Genomic DNA, 7,500 nt, shown 5'->3' on the forward strand with positions numbered 1-7,500 from the left:
TATATATTATATATTTTCAAATTTTGGCTAATCGATGATATCAAAATAATTTACGAAAATAAGACATATTTGTGATGATGGCATTGGGGTATATATAATATGATAAAAAAATATATGGAAAATATCATCATATATATAATTTATTAATTTTAATATATATTGGTTAACCGATGATGATATTATTGAAATATATAAAATATAATTGAATTATATGAAATCAAATTGAAATGTATTGAGTTAAATTTTTTCCATACATTTTTCACAATGCGTTGTGTACATGGACAAACAAAAACACTCACGGTGAAGGCATGTGAAATATATGAAAGATAATCAAATCGAATTTATATGAAACTATATTCGATTAAATGTATGAAAGTAAAATTTAACAAAATTTTGCCCATACATTTTTCACAATGCGTTGTGTACATTGTCAGAAACACTCACGTGAAGTCAAGTGAGATATCTATGAAAGAAAATCAAATCGAATTTATATGAAACTATATTCGATTAAATGTATGAAAGTAAAATTTAACACAATACATTCATTTGATAAACTGAATAAATATATAATAAAGACATTTGAAATATATGGAAAATATCATCATATATATAATTTATTATTTTAATATATATTTGGTTAAATCGATGATATTATTGAAATATATAAAATTTGAATATTGAATTATATGAAATCAAACTGAAATGTATTTAATTGAATTTTTCCCATACATTTTACACAATGTGTGGTGTGCATGGCAAAAAACACTCACGGTGAAGGCATGTGAAATATATGAAATATAATCAAATCGAATTTATATGAAACTATATTCGATTAAATGTATGAAATTAAAATTTACCACAATACATTCATATGATAAACTGAATAAATATATAATAAAGCCATTTGAAATATATTGAATTGTATTAAGTTAGATTTTCACCATACATTTTTCACAATGCGTTGTGTACATTGTCAGAAACACTCACGGTGAAGGCAAGTGAGATATATATGAAAGAAAATCAAATCGAATTTATATGAAATTATATTCGATTAAATGTATGAAAATAAAATTTACCACAATACATTCATATGATAAACTGAATAAATATATAAGAAAAACATTTGAAATATATTGAATTGTATTAAGTTAAATTTTGCCCATACATTTTTCACAATACGTTGTGTACATGGACAAACAAAAACACTCACGGTGAAGGCATGTGAAATATATGAAAGATAATCAAATCGAATTTATATGAAACTATATTCGATTAAATGTATGAAAGTAAAATTTAACAAAATTTTGCCCATACATTTTTCACAATGCGTTGTGTACATTGTCAGAAACACTCACGGTGAAGGCAAGTGAGATATATGAAAGAAAATCGAATCGAATTTATATGAAACTAAATTCGATTAAATGTATGAAAGTAAAATTTAACACAATACATTCATATGATAAACTGAATAAATATATAATAAAGACATTTGAAATATATGGAAAATATCATCATATATATAATTTAGTATTTTAATATATATTTAGTTAAGTTGATGGTATTATTGAAATATATAAAATGTAATTGAATTATATGAAATCAAACTGAAATGTATTGAATTGAATTTTTCCCATACATTTTTCACAATGTGTGGTGTGCATGGCAAAAAACACTCACGGTGAAGGCATGTGAATAATATGAAAATATCAACATTTAACTAACCAATGATATTGAAGCATATAAATCGAATCATAACTATATGAAACACGAATTTGAGTTATGTTAAACTGGTGATATTGTGGATTTATTCCTAGTTTTCCATACGTTAGTTTAAATAGAAACAATTTTCGAATATGTATACATATATGAAGAATTTATATTCTATACTAACATATTATGGAATGTAACTATTGATTGTTGCCTTGGCATATTGGTGTATTGTGAGATTTCATTCATAGTTTTCCATACGTTAGTTTAAATAGAAACAATTTTCGAATATATATACATATATGAAGAATTTATATTCTATACTAACATATTATGGAATGTAACTATTGATTGTTGCCTTGGCATATTGGTGTATTGTGAGATTTCATTCATAGTTTTCCATACGTTAGTTTAAATAGAAACAATTTTCGAATATATATACATATATGAAGAATTTATATTCTATACTAACATATTATGGAATGTAACTATTGACTGTTACCTTGGCATATTGGTGTATTGTGATTTTATTCATGGTTTTCCATACGTTAGTTTAAATAGAAACAATTTTCGAATATATATACATATATGAAGAATTTATATTCTATACTAACATATTATGGAATGTAACCTTGGCATATTGGTGTCATTGTATTTTATTCCTGGTATTCTATAGTTAGTTTAAATAGAAATAAATTTTTGAATTCAAAATTTTATATTCTATACTAGCATTACATAGAAATTATCCTCAACTGTTTGTTTCTTGTATACATACAGGAAATTAAACAGATGAAGAAAAAAAAAAACAAAACAAATAAAAATTATAAGAAAAATTAAATTTTAAATAAAAGAAAAAAGGAGAAATTTTTTCAATCATATATATATTTATGATTAAAAAATAGAATTATGGAATTATTAATTTCAATTCAGAGAGAAAAATTATGTAATATATGAAATTATTACATTAAAAATGCATTTGAAGAAAAAGTAAAATGTTATTAAAAATGATACATTTGAAAATTGGCAAATATTAAGAAGAAATATCGTTCTTATATTTTTATATAAAATATATATAGAGAACGAAAATTCTTTTTCATAAAAAACGGTTTTTGAATTCTGATAAGAAAAGCTAAAGGGGTCGGCGGGAGCGCACATTGAACGAAAGAAAATGAAAGAAAAACACAACAAAGAAGAAGACCAAATAAAATACAAATATTTTATACAAATAAAAGCACATTATTAATAAATAATAATAATAATAATAATAATAATAATGATGATGATGATGATGATGATGATGATGATGATGATACATAAATTGTGTTATTAAAATTACGTTCTATTGTATGTGCGTTTTCCCCTTTACTTTTTATATACACCGTAATTTATGAAATTTTCAAATATGAAAAGCAAAGAAAAATATATAAACAAATATATATATTATTCTGGTTGATCCTGCCAGTAGTTATATGCTTGTCTCAAAGATTAAGCCATGCATGTCTAAGTACAAACAAATTAAAAGTGAAACCGCAAAAGGCTCATTATATCAGTTATGGTTCCATAGATCGTTAACAGTTACTTGGATAACTGTGGTAATTCTAGAGCTAATACATGCAATATAAACACGGACCTTATGGAACGTGTGCTTTTATTAGACTAAAACCAAGCGATCATTTGATCGTTAAATTGGTTGAACTCTAGATAACTTGCAGATCGTATGGTCCCGTACCGACGACAGATCTTTCAAATGTCTGCCCTATCAACTTTTGATGGTAGTATCTAGGACTACCATGGTTGCAACGGGTAACGGGGAATCAGGGTTCGATTCCGGAGAGGGAGCCTGAGAAACGGCTACCACATCTAAGGAAGGCAGCAGGCGCGTAAATTACCCACTCCCAGTTCGGGGAGGTAGTGACGAAAAATAACAATACAGGACTCATATCCGAGGCCCTGTAATTGGAATGAGTACACTTTAAATCCTTTAACAAGGACCTATTGGAGGGCAAGTCTGGTGCCAGCAGCCGCGGTAATTCCAGCTCCAATAGCGTATATTAAAGTTGTTGCGGTTAAAACGTTCGTAGTTGAATTTGTGCTTCATACGGGTAGTACAACTATATATTGTGGTATGTACATTACCTTATGTATGTAAGCGTATTACCGGTGGAGTTCTTATATATAATTAATACAATGTATTTTTTATATATTCCTCCTATTTAAACCTACTTCAGTGCTCTTCATCGAGTGTTGTTGTGGGCCGGTACAATTACTTTGAACAAATTAGAGTGCTTAAAGCAGGCTCCAAATGCCTGAATATTTTGTGCATGGAATAATGAAATAAGACCTCTGTTCTACTTTCATTGGTTTTTAGATCAAGAGGTAATGATTAATAGAAGCAGTTTGGGGGCATTAGTATTACGACGCGAGAGGTGAAATTCTTGGACCGTCGTAAGACTAACTTAAGCGAAAGCATTTGCCAAAGATGTTTTCATTAATCAAGAACGAAAGTTAGAGGTTCGAAGGCGATCAGATACCGCCCTAGTTCTAACCATAAACGATGCCAGCTAGCAATTGGGTGTAGCTACTACTATGGCTCTCTCAGTCGCTTCCCGGGAAACCAAAGCTTTTGGGCTCCGGGGGAAGTATGGTTGCAAAGCTGAAACTTAAAGGAATTGACGGAAGGGCACCACCAGGAGTGGAGCCTGCGGCTTAATTTGACTCAACACGGGAAAACTTACCAGGTCCGAACATAAGCGTGTAAGACAGATTGATAGCTCTTTCTCGAATCTATGGGTGGTGGTGCATGGCCGTTCTTAGTTCGTGGAGTGATTTGTCTGGTTAATTCCGATAACGAACGAGACTCAAATATATTAAATAGATGCTTTCAGGATTATGATGTTGAAACTTATATAGCCTTCTTTCATGCGTACATCTTGAATGTACAAGTGTTTGAATGTGTTTATATAAGTGGAGTCGTACCTGTTGGTTTGTCCCATTATAAGGACACTAGCTTCTTAAATGGACAAATTGCGTCTAGCAGTAACGAGATTGAGCAATAACAGGTCTGTGATGCCCTTAGATGTCCTGGGCTGCACGCGCGCTACAATGAAAGTATCAACGTGTATTTCCTAGACCGAGAGGTCCGGGTAAACCGCTGAACCACTTTCATGCTTGGGATTGTGAACTGAAACTGTTCACATGAACTTGGAATTCCCAGTAAGTGCGAGTTATTAACTCGCATTGATTAAGTCCCTGCCCTTTGTACACACCGCCCGTCGCTACTACCGATTGAATTATTTAGTGAGGTCTCCGGACGTGATCACTGTGACGCCTCGTGTGTCACGGTTGTTTCGCAAAAGTTGACCGAACTTGATTATTTAGAGGAAGTAAAAGTCGTAACAAGGTTTCCGTAGGTGAACCTGCGGAAGGATCATTATTGTGTTCCATATCCGTAAGAAAAACAAACAATGCCAAAAAAAATAAAAACAAAAACAAACAAAAGAAAAAAAAAAAAAAAGAAAAAAAAGAAAAATTTATAATTATTTTGAATCCATATTCTTTTTATTCTTTTTCATTCAATTTGTTATCCATCAATTATATCATATTAAATATAATATGGATGGTACATTTTGTAATGTTTTTTCTTATTTTTTCTTTTAAAAACCTTTAAACATGAAAATAGAAAGTTGTACTTATTATTCATTTGATTGAATGATAAGTTAATTTGTTCACAATAACAAAAGTGGTATATATTTATTAATATATTTATATATACATAAAATGATTAAAAAAAATACAAAATAATCAAACATAATAAATACCACCACTGTATTATTGTTGAACTAAGACATTCGCAACTTAATAAAAATGTTTAGAGTTAAATATATTTGATATATATTATTGAAAGAAAATCAATTTATATATTATTATTATTATTATTTAATTTTACTCTTTCAATTAATATATGCAAAAAAAAATTGACATTTGTTATAAATAAAAATAAATAAAAAAATACTCTAAGCGGTGGATCACTTGGCTCATGGGTCGATGAAGAACGCAGCAAACTGTGCGTCATCGTGTGAACTGCAGGACACATGAACATCGACATTTTGAACGCATATCGCAGTCCATGCTGTTATGTACATTAAATTAAATTTTAAAGTACTGCTTGGACTACATATGGTTGAGGGTTGTAAGACTATGCTAAATAAGTTGCTTATTCTTTTATAAAAATAATTGAATTTAAGCAAATGTGTATATTATTGGATTTTAAATAATTCATAATATTAATAGCAAAAAAATAAAGATTATATAATGAATTTTTTATTTATTATATATATTCTTAAAAAAAAAAAAATCCTCTCAAATAAAATGAAATAAAAATTTTGAATCTAAGTATTCTCTTTAAAAAATTTTCATATTATTTATATATATATAAAATATTAATTTATATATGTAATTAAAGGAGGAATGTCTAGCATAAAAATTAATTTTTTTTTATTCTAGAATTGCCTCATTTTACATAATTATTATTTATAATATATATTTATATAAAAGGAAAAAAAGAAAAATAGAGATGAAAAGATGATATAATTATTTATTAAATTGTGTGAGAAGATAAAAAATATTTTAAAACAACCTCAACTCATATGGGATTACCCCCTGAATTTAAGCATATTAATGAGGGGAGGAAAAGAAACTAACAAGGATTTTCTTAGTAGCGGCGAGCGAAAAGAAAATAGTTCAGCACTAAGTCACTTTGTCTATATGTCAAATGTGAGATGCAGTGTATGGAATATCTTAATATCTAGTATGAGAAATTAACGATTTAAGTCCTTCTTAAATGAGGCCATTTACCCATAGAGGGTGCCAGGCCCGTATAACGTTAATGATTACTAGAAAGATATTTCCAAAGAGTCGTGTTGCTTGATAGTGCAGCACTAAGTGGGTGGTAAACTCCATCTAAAACTAAATATAACCATGAGACCGATAGTAAACAAGTACCGTGAGGGAAAGTTGAAAAGAACTCTGAATAGAGAGTTAAATAGTACGTGAAACTGCTTAGAGGTTAAGCCCGATGAACCTGAATATCCATTATGAAAAATTCATCATTAAATAATTAAAAATAATGTGCATTTTTTTCATATAAGGACATTGTAATCTATTAACATAATAAAGTATTTATCAAAAGATCATTGGTGATATTAAGTTTATTTAAATTAATTTGCTTTTTAAGCATATTAACATAGAATAAATACTAATGATTTGATAAAGTGTTGATAGATTTTATTATATATAATGCTAAAATTCATTTTTTGAATTTTACAAAAAATTTAATATCTATGATATTAATATTTATTTGTATGCATTTATATGATTAACAATGCGAAAGATTCAGGATACCTTCGGGACCCGTCTTGAAACACGGACCAAGGAGTCTAACATATGTGCAAGTCATTGAGTTATATTAAACTTAATGGCATAATTAACTTAACTTAAAAATATAATGGGATTAATTTTTAGTCTATTTTCTTAAATAGTCAATTAATTCAATCCCGGGGCGTTCCATATAGTTATGTATAATGATAATTTATTATTATTTATACCTCTAACTGGAGCGTACCTTGAGCATATATGCTGTGACCCGAAAGATGGTGAACTATACTTGATCAGGTTGAAGTCAGGGGAAACCCTGATGGAAGACCGAAACAGTTCTGACGTGCAAATCGATTGTCAGAATTGAGTATAGGGGCGAAAGACCAATCGAACCATCTAGTAGCTGGTTCCCTCCGAAGT

The 7,500-nt window shown here is 29.0% G+C and overlaps 3 non-coding genes across 3 annotated transcripts in view; all 3 read left to right on the plus strand.

The window, feature by feature from the left end:
• Positions 1 to 3,149: 3,149 nt before the first annotated feature.
• Positions 3,150 to 5,140, plus strand: LOC128871157 (small subunit ribosomal RNA). Its single transcript, XR_008455769.1, has one exon. It is a non-coding gene; the product is annotated as a small subunit ribosomal RNA (ribosomal RNA).
• A 576-nt stretch (positions 5,141 to 5,716) lies between these two features.
• Positions 5,717 to 5,897, plus strand: LOC128871166 (5.8S ribosomal RNA). The gene has a single exon (XR_008455777.1). It is a non-coding gene; the product is annotated as a 5.8S ribosomal RNA (ribosomal RNA).
• A 442-nt stretch (positions 5,898 to 6,339) lies between these two features.
• LOC128871167 (large subunit ribosomal RNA) overlaps positions 6,340 to 7,500 on the plus strand; it is a 3,990-nt gene continuing 2,829 nt past the window's right edge. The window contains exon 1 of the ribosomal RNA XR_008455778.1: positions 6,340 to 7,500. This exon is cut by the window's right edge and continues 2,829 nt beyond it. This is a non-coding gene — a ribosomal RNA (large subunit ribosomal RNA).

This window comes from Anastrepha ludens, unplaced genomic scaffold (genome assembly GCF_028408465.1).
Source record: "Anastrepha ludens isolate Willacy unplaced genomic scaffold, idAnaLude1.1 ptg000042l, whole genome shotgun sequence".
Classification (NCBI taxonomy): domain Eukaryota; kingdom Metazoa; phylum Arthropoda; class Insecta; order Diptera; family Tephritidae; genus Anastrepha; species Anastrepha ludens.